The following is a 19,348-nucleotide window of genomic DNA, read 5'->3' on the forward strand; positions in this document are numbered from 1 at the left end:
GACATCATTAGGACTGAGGGAACATTTTAAAATGGACATACAATGTTTTTTTTGTAAATATAAAAAGTAAACTGCAGATTCTATCAAACAGTGAAAGAAATTTTATTTCTGGATATTCTCTATCTATGTAAGTAAAACCTTTCAAAACTGTGTCAGAAAAGTAAGTGTTTTTTAAAAAAAGGTGTTTCACTGTTTTAACTGACCAACAACTACTTGTATTTACATGACTGTTGTAAAGTCATGTAAATAAAAATAAATTGTGTAGTTAAAGGTAACAACTTTACATGATAGTCGTTTATAATTTAAAGAACTTCCAAATTTGTATAAATAGAAGTGAAATAGCATGAAGAGAAGAAGAATTGAGAGGAGCAGTGATGAAGAGGATGAACATTATTTTTCTCCTTCTCTGTCCCTTTCTCCTTGGCGGCACTTTTCAACAGTAAATAAATTAGACAAAGTGTGTGTGTGTGTGTGAGAGAGAAAGAAAGAGAGAGAGGGACAGGGAAAAAGAGTGGGGGAGATAGCAGCAGATACATTACAAGGCCCACAGTGTATGTGGGTATATGTTTGTACTTGTACAAAACCCCTGACTGCTCTGTGCTGTTCCTTCCTCTCTGTCTGTGTGTGTGTGAAAGAGACAGTATCTGAGGGAGCGTGCGGTGCTAGATTGATGTGTACCGCCGGCGTGGCCGTTTCTGCTGAGAACGGCCACACTCCTCTGCCTAATGATGCCACATCCATCCTGGAGCGCCAAGCGCTATGCACGTAGGTGTGTGTGTGTGAGTGGATGTGTGTGTGTCCACAAGGCGTCTATCCTGGGGGCTACAACGCAGCACCTTACACAGCCTCTGATCACTCTTTATTTTGCACTGAGCATGTGTGTCCATATGTGTGTGTGACTGTGAGAGTGAAGGGTCCTACGCGCCCATTAATATTAAATATAGATACCCTTGTCAGTGAATTACATCCTCTGATCCCGTATCCTCCTCTCAGGGAGGAGAGGTGAGGAGAGAGGAGATACAAGAGGTGAAGGAAGGGAAAGATAAAGTGAAGAGCTGAGGAAGAGGAGTACAGGCGGTGGAAAGTGGAAGGTAGGAAAGGGGTGACGGCTGGTGGGAGGAGAGGGTGAGTAAAGGAAAAGGGTAGAAGGTTGTAGATGGTGCAGGAGAAACAGGAAAGGGAACAATAAGAGAAGGAAAGCAAGAAAAACAGAGAAAACTAAAGAGCATCCAAGACCTCTTATTAATAGCAGCTCATAAATATTTACCCTGACCAGCAAAGTGGAAATAAGAGGGCAAAAAGGAAGGAAGAAGAAGAGAAGGGTGAGGAAAAGAAATGCTGAAACATAGTTTAAATTATTAAGATCAAGTATCTGATTTGTAGAGGGAAAATGAAAAGGAAGAAGGAGAGGGAAGGAAGAAGGTGGCAAAAATCTGTGGAAAGAGGGACTACAGAAGGGACTAAGGGGTTTAGGGATGGATAGATGGAGGGAGGAGGGGCCAGCTGATTGATTGTGTAGAGTGTTAGAGACTTGAGGAAAGAGGGATGACGAGAGGGGGAAAGGGAAAAGAAAACAGAGGACTGAATCCATCACTTAAAGGGAGGAAGAGAAAAGAAGACACTGGCATGCAAAGACGGACAAGATCAGAAGAGAAGAGAGAGAGGTGAAAACAATGAGCAGGAGGCCGAGAGCGAAAAGTTAAACAGAAGAGAAATACACTAGACAGATAAGACATGAAGGAAGACATCAATGAACACAGAAGATTTATTGGATTAAGATGTTAGAAAGCAAGAAGTGATTGAGGGATGACGGGTAGAGGAAAAACAACAGAGTGAATGGTAGCAGCTTTGACCTGTCATCTGTCTGTAATGAAGGAGAGAAGGGAGGAAGAGAGGAAAGGAGGAGTGACAGTTTGATTTTCCTAGCCAGGCGTTCATTCCCATATTCCCTGGCAAGCTCTCACCTGATGGAAAGATGGCAGAAAATCAATAGTCCATGTGCGTAATGGAGTAATGACTCTGAGTGTATGTGTATGTGTGGATAATGATAAGTGTGTGTGTATCTGCCCGATCCCTAAGCAATCACACACAGCTTAAGCCAGTCCCATGGGGTGGGGGCCACTTTAACTAACAACTTCATTACTGCAGCCACACACACAAGATCTCACACACACACATACACTATGCCCTAACACACTGTTGATCATAGACTGTAGATGTTCTCATTCAGTTTTTATTCCATTTTTCAGTTTTATTTTTTAAATACTCACACAAGCATTTTACAGTATTTGATTTGAAACACACTGAATTAATATCCACACATAGAAAATTACTATAAAACAATGTACTTTTCTTTAAAGGGTTACAAATAGAGTCCAAAAGTATCAGCATGGTGTCCCTTTGTGTGTTTATCCACTCTCTAAGTGTTTCCCGTCTCTGCCAAGTTGTTGGAGGCTGTGAAAACATTCCCAGCTCGGGGAGTGCTGAGGCCCTGGCACATACACACACTCACACACGCAGAGATGCACCTCAATCAACCAATTAGGTCATCAAGGGGATCTCTCATCACAAAACCAGGCTCGCTGCCATGTCCAAATGATGGGATGCCGACGTACAAACACACACCCACGTGCACACAAATACAGACGCCATTGTCTAAACTATCTCCAAACTCAGGAGACACTCATATTCTGTACACACACAGTTACATTCACATGGAAATACACACACACGCACACACACACACAACTCAAACACACACATGGCCCCTTCTCATTATGGGTCCACTGATCAAAAAGAATGATGCTCCCTGTAACTATCTACCAGAGGAGGATAGAGGGAAAAGTGGAAATTGGACAAAAGGCGGCCCGTTGCGGCTTAGCGTCGGCACAGACCAGCAGCTCATGGCGGCAGCCCCCTCTGTTTACTAGCGGCTAATTAATTCGCCACATATGCTGAGAACATCTGTCGCTAGTGACCTGCCGGGAGAGCAGAGGACGCACTGCTGCGACAGCCCACCACCCCCCCAACTCTCATTAGCACACACACATACAGCTTTATACACACACACACACACACAATCAGGCACTACACACACAGACAGACGTGGATGAATGTGAGCACATGTGTGGAGGCAGACATAACTTCACATATGAAGATGTAACTACAACTAATGTTGGAACAAATGCCAACACTGATCCAGTTTTGCTGGTTCAGGACTTAACTAAGTTATGAAACTCATACATACAGGTGTCCTCAGTGATTGGCCTCAGTTTGATAGCCTTCATCCAGCATCAATCAAATAGAAAAATTACAAAATTCTGAAAAGAACTGCTCAAACAAAAACATAAAACTGTTCAAAAAGGTTGTTTTTTCAGAAATTATTTTTTGTAGATAGTCAGTTATATTACAGTCATACAAACCATGCAAATATTAAAGTTTTAATTTTGTTAATTACTTTAAAGACACTGGACCATTGAGATTGAAGGAAACAGTACATGGAGGATCTAATCAGCATGACATGATGAAGTTGAGTGTATTTTATAGATTAAATAAATGGAAGCACATTTTGTTCTTTCCCATGTTTGGTCTCAGTACGGTTTGTAGTGCTGTCTCTAACCTGCACATACCGTACACAGTATCCCTGTCTGTAAATGAGCTCTTGTACTGCTTCAGTAAAATTTAGCACACTTTTTGTTTGCCAGGCTGTCCTTCATGCTGCACTGTGTCAAAGCCAAACTTAGCGAAATAAAAAAGTGAAGCTCTGCGAGTGTGCAAACCGCAGCACCAGCAGAAAAACTCCCACCAGCCAATCAGATTCATTAACCTCCACTATCCCACAATCCCCTGGAGGGGACCTACGGAGACAAAGACAAACTCTCGCCCCCTTGTGTCCCGAGTCCCCCCCCCCCCTTTCCCCTTTCCTTCTCCCACACTCTACAAAGCACCGATCTAGTTGTCCCACCCTCATGTGCCACCAAGCACCCAGATTTCAACACAGTTTTAATGAACAGGACAAAAACGAGCCATTCTTCAGATGAGCTTCTTCTGATTAGGTTCTCTACAATATGTTTTACACATATTTCTATATGATTGTCTTTGAGTTTCACTGAAGTTAGGAATGCTGCCTAAAAGATGATTTCTCTAATGTGCTTTAATTATGTCTGAAAGTGTGTGTACGTCTTAGTGCCTGGTTGGTTTGATGTATGTGTTTGTCCCATAGACATCAATTTTGGGGTCAGTGGTTAGGGATGGTAAGCCAGGTCGTTGTTGTTGTTGCCAGAGATCCTCAGCACTAAATAATAAGCCGTTCTATCCAACAGTGAGTCGGTAAGTCAGCAGGTCATTTAGGTTGACACCTCACCTGTGCCTGTTAATCTAGTGAGGGATCAATTAAAGCGTGTCGGAGTTCTCCTCACCTTCAGCCCCAGTAAAGGGCTTTAATACAGCCAGTAAACCAACCAGTCTCTCAAGTTATTGTGTTGTAACTTCGTCAACCGCCCGCTAAACAAGTCAACAAGTCAGCCACTCAGTGAAGCAGCCGACCAGGCATCCAGTCAGTCAAGCAGCCACCCAGCCAGTGAGCCCCCCACCTGTCCCTGCTAATTTGGTGAGGAATCAATTAAGGCTGTGTTTGCTGAGTTCTCCTTGCCTTCAGCTCATCTGCTCCTCTCTAATGCAATTGTCCCGTGTGCTGCGTGCAGAGCGGCATAATAAAGTGATAAGGCTAATCAGGTTGGCTGCTCCTCTCCTCTCCCCATACGCACACTACACTTATTCTATTAGATGTGTAATGAGATTCTGCACTCCATCAACACGATGCTGCTATGTGTGTGTGTGTGAAAGTATTAATGTGTGTGTGTTTGAGCGAGAGAGCTTCTGTTCTTGCAGAGGAAATTTGCTCCATTTACATTCTATCATTAGCTTGAAACAAATGTGCCCTTGAGCTTAGCGCCCCTGTCTCTCTCGGCTGCAAACACTTTACTTTGGCAGGCGATCATAGTAATGTGCACATGCAGGTGCGTGCAGACACACACTCCAGCGGAAGAGACTTGGGCATGTAATAGAATGCATGCACAAACACACACTTAAATGAAGCTTCAAAGTATTACTAAAATGGATGTGTAATGCTGCATGTGTAAGTGAGATCATTAGTTAAAGAATCATCTAACTTTTCATCATATAACCAACTGTGTAAGCAAGTATGCACACACACACACACACACACACACACACACACACACACACACTTCATATGTCTATCCATCTAAGTATATCAACCTATCTCTCACACACGCACCAACCGACACACACACTACACCCCCTCCACCCAGACATACAGAGAGAGTGATGGTCGAGCAGATGTAAAGGACACGGGGCTCTATGATGTGTAGAACAGTTCTGGTCAATGGGCCAGATAATGAGTTACCATAAACAGCAGCAGTCTTCCACTGTCCAGCTCAGCTCATTACCATAGCTAGCATATGTAATCAGTGTGTTGCTGGGGCGTGTCTTAATGTACTCTACTCTGCTGTTTCTCAAAGACAGGGCTGGGCCCACAGGGTGGGTCACGAGAAGGTAAGAATGGATCAGTGCATCATCCTCATGAAACACTGGTGATTAGTATTCAAAGCTGTGGACGCCACATTATGAGGCAGAAGTCTTCTCTGTTTCTGTAAGTAATTAAAGATGAATGAGCTACAAAAGAGAACATATATATTTTAATCAGTCAAATAAGAATAAACTCTGAAAACTATTTTGTTAAGTGGGACAATGTTTTAATCTCAAACTAAGTATGAAGCAAAGTATATTTCCTCTTCTGTGATTGACTTTATTAACATGAATCAGTGGGAAAACAACACAGCAGCGGGTATACAGTATATGGGTACTTTGGAGGCCAGAAAGCTGTCACAGAGACATAATTAGAACACACACACAGCCTCACACACATACAAACACAATATCAAGCTGTGCACATCCTCATTAACTCCATGAGTATGATAAAACACGATTCGCTCTCATCCCACCCAAGATTCCATAAAGAGGAGATAGCATTTCAAGCTGCCGACACCAAATCTCTAATTATAACTTTATTTGAAGAAAACAAGGGAGCACTTAATAAGCAAATGAGAGTGATAATAACTTGGAATATGGATTGGACCTAACAGACTAGATTATAGGAGTGAACCCCTGCAGAGAGAGAGAGAGAGAGAGAGAGTTGTAAATAATGTGACAGAACTAGTGAATTATGAGACTAAATACTCAAAGCTGTAATTATGTCTTTCTTTGAATAGAGATGAGTGGGAGTGAGGATGATCGGATAAAAAAGTTAACTGCATTCCTGATTTTTTCCTTTGTTCGTTCTCTCATTCTCTCTCACACATGACAGACACTCATTGCACATCTCTGGTTCGTCTCTCACTGTTTCTGAGCTTTCCATTGTCAGGTACAATAAACAATTAGACAAAGAATGAAGATGGATTTTTAAACCTAATAAAAGAGTCCTGTAATGATTTTACAAATATCAACTGTTTCCTCATCAAGATGAAAGTGCTACCTAACCTGTAAAAAGTTCTTCTGTCACTATGAGGGACTTTTAAAACAACCCATGATGATGTCAACCAAGCTTTTTGCTTGGTATTGGAGCTTGTGTTTGAAGCTGCCTGAAAAGAAAACAGATAATGCAAAGACCACAACCAGATTTCAGGTTTTTTTTTACAAACATGACAGTTGTATTGATATTATCTATATTTATAAATGTGTTGTGATATTTCAACCCCAGTTTAACCCATGATCTCAGCTCTCAGCAAGGTCTCCTCTCCATTTTTATCACCCCCCCCCCTTTCCCCCTCTTGTTCCTTCTATTTCTGCATTGTTCCCAAATCTCTTTAGATTTGTCTTGAGCTACAGGATATGAAATTGACTTGTAAAGAGGAGACAAGTATCCACAGAGGATTTTCCCATTCAGGGTTGATTTCATTTTATTTGCTATCAGGGCTGTCTGTCTGTTTGCATGTTAAAGATATGAGCTGGGTGTGCACATGTGTGAGAGTATGTCTGCCATTCAGGCAGCTGTACATATGTCACACAATCTCACTTTCTATAGATGGTTATATTTGACATATGCTTAACAGGGGCCGGGGGGATCGCTTGCAGCATTGTGCACCGAGGTAGTTATGTGTGTGTGTGTGTGTGTGTGAGTGTGTGTGTCCCTAAGCAGCAGTCTGTGCTCCTGTACCAATCCAATGAAGTTGTCTGAGAATGACAGCTTCATTATCTTGTATGAAAGTGGGACAAATGGGAGCTTGTCTCTCTATCACTGTGTGTAAGCATGGAGAGCTCAGAAAACAAAAATCTCTCACACACACAGCTCTAGATCTTATTTTCTAACTTGTGTCAAGACTGCGATTTAGTCACTTTAATCACCCATCTCTCTCACACTCTTTCTCATGCTTGTGTGTGTGTGTATGGTGGCAGCTGGGACTGGTAAGTGATGACTGTGTCTAAATGTTGATCACTGGGAGATGCTCTGTTATTCTGAAATGAGAATTCGGTGAGGTGTGTGTGTGTGAGTGTGTGTGTGTGTGTGGATGTCTTGGGGGGTTGCTGGCAGATGTCAAACAGTTGAGGCTTCACACAGACATGCTGACAACTCTCTTAGTAACTGGGCACCTTAGGGGGGCAAGACAGGTGTGTATGTCTGTGTGTGTGTAAGCACATGTGCATGTGCAAGAGAGAGAGGGAAAGGGAAACAGACGTGACCTACCCCCCTCCATCCCATCCCATCTGTATTCTGACATTTGACAGGGACATCACACCAGGCAATCCACCATTCTATATGTGTGTGTGTGTGATGCCTCATATCCAGTAGAAACGTATGTAAATGATCCCACATATGCCATCAATGGGAAGACAGGGATGGACACACACACACACACACACAGAGCCTGCTCTATTATACACACACTGTGATGCCCTCAGGGTTGGGGGTCTCAGCCCCTGTCTGATTTCTTTGGGTCAGTTTCTCACACTGGTGACAGGGTCACACACCTCTCCTCTCATTATTAACCTACAGTAAAACACCACACAGCCAAGCACAATGCATTTATAGGTGTGTGAGTGATTAAGTCAGTGGAAGAATATGTGTGAAAACTGTGTGTGTAGGAAGGAGATTGAGATGAAGAATCTGAGGTGTGTGTAGGTGTACAGAAACAGACAGAAAGGGAGTCACTCCCCTCTGTATGTATGTGTCCGTGGGGCATTACCTATCACATTAGCAATATGACAGACTACCTGGCTTCCTCTCTCATTTCCTGTCAATCAAACACATCAGCCAACAATACCTCTCTTTAAAGAGCAAAACTACCCAATTACAGTTTTAACATGCTGCTCCTGTGCTTTAGGACACTATAATATATAATATATATCTATGAACATCCAGCACCATTTAGTAGCCTTTACCCTCATGGCTCCCATCTGCAGCAATTTCCCCACAGCCATTTCCAGTCGCACTTGCAGTTTTCACTTTAATATGGTTATAATATTATGCAAAATTGCTACAAGGCATAAAAATAAATAATTTTAAGTATTTGAATATATGTTTGAGTTATCACATGTTCTGTCACATGTTGTGGGTTTTGGAAAGACCACAATAAAAGCCAAAATGAGCAAAAATTAAAAAAAAGAGATAAAAAAAGCACATGAAAACAGATATATTTTATTTAGAATGATAACTGATAATAAAAAGAAACAAAACAAAAAAAAAGTTAAAATTCCATCCAAGTACTGACGGGATTATACTGTGTGTGTGTGTGTGTGACGTGACAGGTGATGAGAGTCCCACACTGTGGCCACTACCACACAATAGGATTATGACATACATCTACCTGTGTGTGTGTGTGTGTGTAAGCAGAGCAGTGACCGTCAATGATAAACAACCTTTGTTTCCTCTTTCTTATCGCTCCAACCATCTGGACTCTCGGGCTGTGGCAACAGAACCCATCGCTATACACACACACACACACATTTATACATACATACATATATACACCTTGCTTTGCAGTGGACAAAAACAAAGCAGGTAGGTGCTCAGTGATAGCTGGTGTTACAGATGAGAAATCCACCATAGGCACGATTGTCTACATTGTCTACAAACACGACATCCTTGTATCATATTGACTGAACTGACATCATCACCCTTACTGCAGGCTTCTCCTCTCGCCTCCTAAAACTAACATGACTCAATAACTGTGACTGCATTTTATTTAAAACTCCAATGCAAACATGAACAACACGTTCAGTTAACTAGGTGTGAGTGAGTCCATGTGTAAGTGTGTGTCTATGCCCCCCCAGGCTCCCTCCATCAACCTCCCCTCACCACCAGCTGTCCCACCAATTTACATACTCTCTCCTCCCACTAATGGAATTATCCACAAGTTTCCTGAGGTGAGGCAACACACACAGATCTTGAGACACAAATAAGTTTACTGCACTTAATGTGAAAGTGTGTGTGTGTGTATGTGTTTGTGCTGAAGATGGTCTGTAAACGTCAATCAGACGACACAAAGCTCAGACCAAGGCTTTTCTGTGAAAACATTAAGATTAACGGAGCCACCCTCCTCATCAGATGATTTCTTCCATATATCCAATTAGCCAGTTGGCAGTGAACAGGACTGTTTTATAAGACATAAAGGGAAATTACTACACCTGTTGTGCAGCCCACACTTTCTTGTGTGAATTTCTAACACACACACACACACATTTCTCTAATTTTGTGTATGCATGTACCTCTCCACCATTTGTACAACTGACCACTGCCCTTGACTCAGTGTCTTGTTCTGTGTGCCATTGTGGTGGAATGAATTCACCACTATTGCAAAACACTTACATGTGGCTTAAAGATAGACATGATCCTCTTAGCGGCCTGTATTTCTAACACAATTTATGAATATATAATGTATGTATAAAAGTAAAAGTGGAAACTTCCCTTCCTCTCCTTGCCACGTCCTTGAAAAAGTTTCATTTACCCCAGTCGCAGCATATTACTAGATTTTTTTTCTCCTTTCCTTAACTGTCTCCTCTTCCCCTCTCAGCCTGTGGTGCTCCGTTTCCTTTTGTTTTGTCCTCCATCTCTCTGTCAGCAAATCCCGTCTATCAATACAGAACTGTCAGTCACTGGAGTGACAATTGGCAGCTGTCGATATAGTGTAGTGGGTCGCCAGTCTGTATACAGGCTTCAGCACCTAAAATGCTATCAGCTGCCAATACATAAACACACACACACACACACACTCTTTCTCTTTTCGCATCCTCATCACACTTGATCATCGCTGACATAAGGAAATTTGGCTCAGTAGCAACGAGATCAGATCAGATGAGGAAACAAAGAACCACCTTCTGACTATTCAATCCTCAGCAGCACACACACAGACACACACACCCACACTATTGTACTGATGAAGGTCTTTGACACTGGAGTCAGTGACACATGGCTCCCCCTACTGGAGACCTGTAAGACCTTTGGCAATGACATTCCAGTCCCTGGTTACACTGTAGCACATTAACATTCATTAATTGATTCAATCATCCATCTATTCATTTAATCACTCCTCCCTCTCTGTGCCATCCTTCTTCTCTTGACTTTATCAAACTCTTCCTGCCATCCTTATTATACAGTAGCTACACTAAATGAAAATGTTTTGATCTCACACAGTCTGCAACACTCAATGAGAGTTAAAACCTACATTACACACATAATAACCCCACAAACAGCCATTAAATGTACAGGAAGCTCATCAATGAATCCTTAAGGTCAAAGCTGCACCAGGAAGTCAACCCAAACAATTATGTAACTATATCATTTACCTAGTTTTAACTTCTCAAGTCAAACATTTTTGGATTTTGGATTTCAAACTGCACATTTTTGTGCTACATAACAACTTGTAATTGTTTTTGATGCTTTCCATATTCCTAAAAATCAGGGTTTTGAGTACAGTTATAAGAGAGTTAGAGCCCACAGAAAAGAATACACTGACAGGAACTGGGAGGAGACACGCCTGTCTGCAATCTCTCCTTTACGCACGTGGCGTCCATCCGTATGAGAAATGTGATTACAAATGAGACTGTGAGTGAGAGAGCGTAGTGCCACAGCTGGCATGGCATCTGGCTTGGCATATCGCTGCCCGGCCTCGCCCGCTGCCTGTGCGCTCTAATGTGGCTGTCGACAAGCCCATTAAGAAGCCATTACTAAATGCTCTGTCTCTGCTCCTCTTCCACGCCTTATAGCACAGGCCCGAGGGAATGCCAGCAACATGAAGGAGAGGAGGATAAGAGAGGCAGAAAGAAAAGAGAAAAAATCAGGTGGGGAGAACAGTGTTGATAGAGGGAAAAGGGAAGTTTGTATCAAAGTCTAATTTGGTGATAAAACTTTAGTGTTATGTCCATGTGTCATGTCTGTGCCAGAGACAGAAAGTGAATGCTCTGAACTGACTTTATATTTCACCATCAAAACAGACAAGAAGAAGATGAAGTTCTGCTCTGGGGGAACTTCATCACCTGCTTCTAGTCTCTGAAGAACTTCAGACTACAGTATGATGATCTGAAACAGTTACAGTAAAGAACAGAAAACTAATCAGTACAAAAACAACAAACTGACACACTCACTCTAACAATGAAGTCTGAAAACAAGCCTCAAACGTTATTTACCTATACAGTTGCAACTGAATATTGCAGAATAACTTTTTACTACTGGTTCGATCAGTGCCAGTACACACACAAACACATGCATTGCCCTTTTAAAGTTTACAGAATGTGTGTGTGTTTTAAACTGTATCTTAACTTCAGTGTAACATGATTCCCTTTAATACATCGGGCACTAAAACACAGACAACAGAATAAATGCAGTGAACAATATTTATTTGTACATATCTTTATTCTTCTCGATGCAGCAGGAGTTTTATCACATAGTAGAGAAAAGCAAGTGTATCAAAGATGCAAGTGGCAAACTCTGTTTTGACTGTTTGGATGTAAAGAGAGACAGAGAGATGGATGGATGAAGAGAAAGCAAAGACAAAACAGAAAAGGGGAAACTTGATCAAAATCAAAAATATCAGAACGCTAACCTCGCTAATCTGCAAACCAATCACTAGCACGTACTAAACTGATTCAGAAAACTACTAAAAGATTTCAGTAGGGCATGTGGACAATACAGTACTTTGTGGAATTTGACCATGTAATAAATCTCAGGTCTACTTTTGAACAAAAATGAAATTAAAAATAACACCTAATCCCACGGACATAGCTGATGAATACTGAAGTAAGCATGTAATGCTTAGGATGACGGTGTTCATCCATCCATTACACTTTGCAAATAGACTGTGTGCAACTTCCTGCCATTTGTGTGTGTGTGTGTGTGTGAAAGAGAGAAAGCGTGTGTAGAGCGGTGAATTGCTCTTTTCATGAGTGACTGTGACAGGTTTCTCATCAGGCCCTGAAGCCTCCTCGCAGTTAGGGTCCATGTACAGCACAGTCCACAGATGACACACACACGCACACGCAGAAGAACAACTGCTGAACTGGCTGGCGGTTTCTGTAAAACTACAGTGTACCGGAACAGTAGTTGATACCAAACATGTGCATGTGTTTGTGCGTCTGCAGCGGCTGCTGGAACTAAGCGGGGCTCTTAATCATGACTGTAACAGGCAACATTACCGGCAGCGGCAGCAGGATAATGATGAATGCCCGAGTCTCCGTGCAAACCATGACCTCTTTTTCTGCTGTGATGCACAAAAAGCTGCTGTTCAAGACACACAGACACATGTATTTATCTACACAACACACACACACAGACATAAGCCTGCACCATTCCCATACATCTAAATAAGTGGCCGATGAACTTGCGTACATTCACAGAAAAACACCTTGCTGTTCCATAGATGGTTATGAGGCCTACCTTGTTTCTCTAGAAATACACTCTCTGTGTGTGTGTATGTATGAAAAGATAAAAACATACACCCTGTCCCATTGCTAACATTCCCTAAGAAGTTGTGTGATGTCCAGGAAAGAAGAATATTTATCTCAAATTTGGCACTGGGAAAAAACATTTGAGAGAGAAAGATAGGTGGTGATAGTGTGAAATGTAAATGAGAGAGAAATAGAAATAAAGGATGTACATGAATGGGACAGATGGTTAAAAAAGATGTAAACAAGAAAGATTTTGCAACAGAGGGAGTGAGTAGTTATAAACGAGTGTGAAGTTTTGATGAAGGACAAACTAATGTCAGGGACTGGGGCGGTTCGGGCTTCCTGCTCCCCGGCTACCACATGTGATCCCGCCTGTCACTCACACTACATCGCCACGACAATCATCATAATGCCGACGCCTGGAGGCGGGGACAAGCCTGTCCTTGTAACAAACAGAACCCCTCCGTGATCTGACGCCAACAACTGCCGAGAAGATTTTGCACATACATACACACAAACATGACAAGCGTCACACAGGGAAGCCACACAAATAATAACTCCAACACAAACTAAAGATGCAGAAAATTCCAGTTTAAATTTAAAGAGCTCTGTTTTTTAGCAACAATGATGTGATGTGATGGGTTACTGTCACCATGTTCAGAGCATGCTTAGATGCTTTGTCAAACACATTCACTATATAATAAGCAGCATGTGGGGTGGGGATGCCTGGACAGATTTCAGTGTGTGCTGATAAATTTGATCAATCTATACATTCAAAAAATACATGTGAGTCTGTGACTTCATATATCATTATGTGTGAGAGACAAGTGAGAGAGAGCTAGAGTGTGTGTGTGAGCATGTGTGTGTTAGCGTGTGCAAGTTGGCCACAGGGTAGGGGACAGGGAGTTGTCAAACCGAGGAAGAGATGGCAAACTGGATGATGATGCCAGCCCTGTGTGACAGCTGCTTCACATACATACAGACTGACATGCACACACATATGCACACAAGCTGCAGCCCCCCAAACCTACCCTAGCCCGAACTCAGGAGCTGTGAAAGCTGGGATGGAGAAAGAAAATGAGACTGGTGGAACCTCCCTTAACTGGAGGCTGATTGCTCTGAGTGTGTGTGTGTGTGGGGTGGGGTTCAAAGTGTCACATCAATTTGTTGCTGTGCTGTTTGTGAAAGAGGCTAACCATACTGCCACTTAAGTTTAGCAGAACAGTGAACAGTAAAATGGCAGACAGGACGCATAAATACATCAGTTCACACACATACAGGAATACACGCATGTATTTGCAGGTACAGTTAAAAATTTGGTTATTTTGGGAATCTTTTGATCACATGATCGATGTACACTTCTGATGCAGAACACTGAATTATTAATCTGCACCACCTGACATAAGACAACACAATGCACATAGCAGATGCTGAAATATGTTTTGGTCATTTTACAGAAACACACAGCAGAATAATCACTAAAGAGGCCTTGATGTCGTAATAAACATCTGCACACATACATACTTTAGCTGTATCTCATTTTCCACAAATCTATTAAAGCATTTGCCTGAAATGAAATTTTGGTGGGATGCTCCATTGTACCTCTGAGCCTAGAGCGCAACCAGTCAACTGAGGTGGAGTTGCTGGTTAGAAACCCCCAGGGTGACCTGGCCAGGGCCCCAGACCACTTTAACCACTCGTCTCCATTAACAGGCTCCCAGATATCATTATGCTCCCTGGGGATGAGGCGTGCTCTAACCAACCATTTACCCTCTCCCTCTCTTCTCTATTTCTCTCCTTTATGTCTCCCTCGCTCTGCCATGATGTCCCTCTATGAAAAAAGACAGCACGGAGAAAAATATGAGATTGATTTATTTGCTTCAGTGTTCTTTGGGATGGAGTCCTCTTCCACTCTTTCTCTCCCATTTCTCTCTCTCTTTCTCTGCAAACTGAAACCAATTAGTGGGCAGAGCACTTGTAGCGGGGAATGTAGGGCAAGCGAGGAGTAATAAAAAAGTATTGACTTTTCGGTGACTGTACGTGGCGTGAAAGGGGTGCCGCGGCCTTGTCCGACATGAAAGGAGCTCCATTAATTTCACTTATTTCACCCAGGCCCCTGTCAGGAGGCCCTAATGCGTCCCAGGAACACTTCTCACATGCAGGCACTCAGACAGCGCAACACAGCTCCAGCCTGGTTACCAAATGAGTTTATATTATATATCAGAGAGAGGGTGAGAGAGAGAAGTGCAAGAGACAAGACTCATTTCTAATTCTCTGTTTGAGACACAAAGCAAGGCCTTTCATGCATAGCTTCAGGTCCTCATCCTAATCCCACAGTCCATTCTGCATCATGTAAAAGGTCCCATAGATGACCTGCAATATAAAAAAGGACCACAACAAATGAAATCCAATTCAAAAGTGGCTCCACTGCAACAAACTTGTGCCATTTTGACCTTTGAACTTTAACATACATTATCTTAGAGGAAGGAAGTGTTTGCTGGATGATTATTCTAGCTCCTGATTCAGAAAGAACAAGACAGGCTTAATGAGCTGTTGTAAAGGTACAGGTGTAGGTAAATTGCATTTATATGGAATTCTAGCAGCATTAAGAGCATATTATATGTGTGTAAGCTTATGTCCGCATGTGCATGCATGCATAGATGTGTATGTTACAGATAGATGCACCCCATGTGTGAGTGTGAGAGTGAAGAGTGAGAGGCTATCTGCAGACAGAAACTAATCAGTGTGTGTGAGATAAGAAAGCAGCCTTTATGGTGTATGGTAATCAGCCCCCCCTCGGCCTGCCACCGCCGTGCATAATCACCACGACTTATTCACATGATTGATGAAATATGCAACTGTGAAATCTGAGCCGCTTTTGTTATCATCCTGTTTTTCCATTCTCCCCTCTCTCTCTTTCCTTTTCTCTCAATCTTTTTCTTATTCTTTTTTTTTAATTCAACCTCTCTGTCCCTCTCTATATCTCCCCCCTGCTCTGCAGTGGCCTAAGATGTTTGGTACCATGTACAAACAGAAAATTACACACACAGCATGGGGTCCCTCTTACAAACACACAGACAGACTCACTCTACACATATTTTCTTTCATTACTAGAGTAATATGATGCATAGGAGATGCATAAGAAAAATCGTCTGAAGAGGAAAAAGAAGAAAAGAGTAAAAGAGTAAAAGGGTAAGGGACAGTGACTAAACAAAAAGACATTAATTGCTCTGTCCTGAAAAAGAGTCTGAGATAAGCAGACAGATGCTTAAAAGAGCTCTTGTCATTGACACTCAATCACATTAATCAAGGAGCAAATGCAGAATTTAACTATTTAACTAAGGCAACAAGAAAAAAACAGACAGTAGCCATTGTAACTAAAAGGGGAAAAAAACTTACGGCTACATGTGCCATGAAAATACAGGCATCTCATGAAACATTTAGCATAACTTCACATCCTTATTGACCCACCCTTACACGGCACTTTGGGCTGCCTACATGCCAATACAGCTGCATTCATTTTAACTTTCATTCTCCATTCTCCAAATCCTTTTGCCCAAGCAGAGTAAGCTAGGTGATGCCATAAAAACTTTCAAGAGTTGTAAACTCTGTGCATGAATATCACAAAACATTGAGCAGCATGTAGGTGTTAAAATTTACTGACTGAAGCTCCTGGAGATATGTTATTGTGATTATGCTTTTCTGGTCTAAAACATGTACTTTTGGGCTTTTCGCATAGGCCCTCATTGTGCACAAGCTGGTGCACATAAGAAGTGACAAACCTGTGTCTACTCTCTACTATCAATACCAGAAAGGAGGGTCAGTGTATGACCATCTAACTATACTGGCACCCTAGGGCATAGTTTAGGAAAGGACTAGCAGAGACAAAATCTGAGAAGAAGGCTACAGCCAGGACTTTGATTTGGGTTGATAGTAGGCGCTGGGGGAAGGTGGGGGCTGAGACTGAGGGTAAGATTAAGACTGGGGCTGGGGCTGGTGAATTAAGGCCCCCCAGCCTCAGGGTGCTATTACACATCCATAATGAGAAACGGAGAAGAGGGAGGCTTGTCTTTGCACCTTGGCACACCTTAGATTAAATATGCACAATTCCCATGCAAAATGGGCCTCGAACAGCCAGGACCAGCATTGCTGTCTAATCCCCTGTGCTGAAGTTGTTTCAGCCAGGGTTAACAGGCTCATCAGTCAACACAGGCTGCTTTGCACAGGACATCAAGGCCATTTGCAGGTTTAAGTGTTTGTGATTGCTTCCTTTTCCAGATCCTACCACAACCCCAACCCCCCATACACATATTCTCAGCTGGCTATTCAACATATGAGCCAGTGAAAAAGAAATACATAGATATGCATATGACAGACAGTCATGCACATATATGAACCATCTAATAGCATGGGTAATGGCATGGTTTTCACATCTGCAAACACACACCGGAAAAAGGTCTCATACTTTCACGCAACCACACCTTGTAACATCAAATGACAGCCTGACAGACAGTCATCTTATACAGTACTTCTTTTGGAAAATGCATTCTTTCTCTATTTTGACTGAAGACTATTTCCTGCCTGCTGTATCCTCTGTGTCAGTCTAAACTGTAGCTTCATCACAGTGCATTTACATTTCATAGCAGAATTGACTTCTACCACCGACACACTACTGTATGAGAGGGCTGTCATGTTCCTCAAGTATGTGTTTGTGTATATTGTGTATTCAGCTATTTGATAACACACATCTATGTTTTGCCAGAAAGGAGGTGGGGGTGCAGAAAAAAGTTACTAGTAAGTACTATAGATGGAAAGGATGGAGAAAAAAAAGAACATAAGTGTGCAAATAAACAAGACAGCAAGCCAAAGAAGGAGTGATGGCAGCAGAAAGAGATAGAAAGTGATTATACCACACTACATACAGTATGGTTCAGTGGAGCATATCCACACAGGGACAGGCAGTCCATTAAAGTACAGACATCCCTATCCAGCTTGACTGCCTGCTTTCTCTTACGTCCATATACACTCAGAAAGGAAACCATCTACATAGAGCCTGGAGACTGTCTTCCATTAGCCTCTGAATAACCATGACAAAGCATTTTATACTGCAGCTATCTTTTATTTTGATGATAACGCTGCCAATTTTATTGTAGTGGTTGAAGTGTCCTGTTGGATACCACAATATAACACAAACTTTTTTTTGGGAAAGGTGGATAATTGCCATTCATGCAAATACTGCATCAAAACTGTGATTTTACTTGTCTAGTACCAGTGCTGCAGCGAGTCCTCGAAGAAACTGAGTAACTTGATTTAAAAAAATGCTGGAGGAAAATTCTCTGCCGCGAGGATTCCTTTAATTACCATCACCTGCGTGGTCGGACCTGTTCCGCCCAGCAAGCATCGTTCCCGACGGACCGTAAACACTGACGCACACCGCGAGCGCGCATTTCAGAATGAAAAGAAAGAAAACATCCGTAAAGGGCAGAAAATGTCCAAAGTTTGAAAAAAAAACATGGCAACAAGGTACAATGCGTGTGTTATAGAGCACAACTGGAGTACCACAACTTCACCAGTGCCTCAGCATCTAAACCAAACGCACCCAGCTGTGACCAGCAAGCCCAGCTCCACGACACAAGGTAACGTCCCTGTCGTTTTCCACGTGATGTTCTCGGGTAACGTCAATGGTGGCGCAGGCTGATTTAACGTGACTGCTAACTCAACTGGTTAAAACATATGTATTTGTGGTGGTCTATAGACCTACAGTACAAGTGTCAGTCTCAGGTAATGGTGCACATCCAAACCTACTACTTTTACTACTACGTTATGGCACGAGAATATTTTCAATGACACTGCCACCCAATTTTATTTATTAGTTTAAGAAGGAGCTTGACATAAATTAATACAATTAAGTAAAAAAAAACTGGCCTGTGGTACCCTGACTTAATCTGGTCAAGTCAGGTCCAACAGCTCTGAACATAAATAATAGTGTAATGTCATTCATTCACACCAAAATATGACTGCTAATTATTTAATTGAGGCTGTCTATTTAATATTGTGCTTTGGCCTTTACCGTTACTCTGTATGCAGGTCTCATGGTGCAAAATGCCACCATAATGGAAGCAAAGTGTGGGGTTAATTGATAAATCTGAGGTCCTGAGGAGGAAGGAGTGTGGCAGCGAGAATGTTTTATGACTGTGCAAATGAAGGGGCTTCAGAGTTTTACACATGCTGTAAAATGGTTATGGAGAATTAGCATTCCTTATATCTCACAGCAGTAACATGGACACTAATGACGCTGAGCACGATAGGTGGGTGGAGAAAATACATAGGAAATACATTCAAGCACATGTTCGCTGTAAAAGGTGGTACATGAGTTTGTACATTTCCT

This window comes from Parambassis ranga, chromosome 3, assembly GCF_900634625.1.
Source record: "Parambassis ranga chromosome 3, fParRan2.1, whole genome shotgun sequence".
NCBI lineage: Eukaryota > Metazoa > Chordata > Actinopteri > Ambassidae > Parambassis > Parambassis ranga.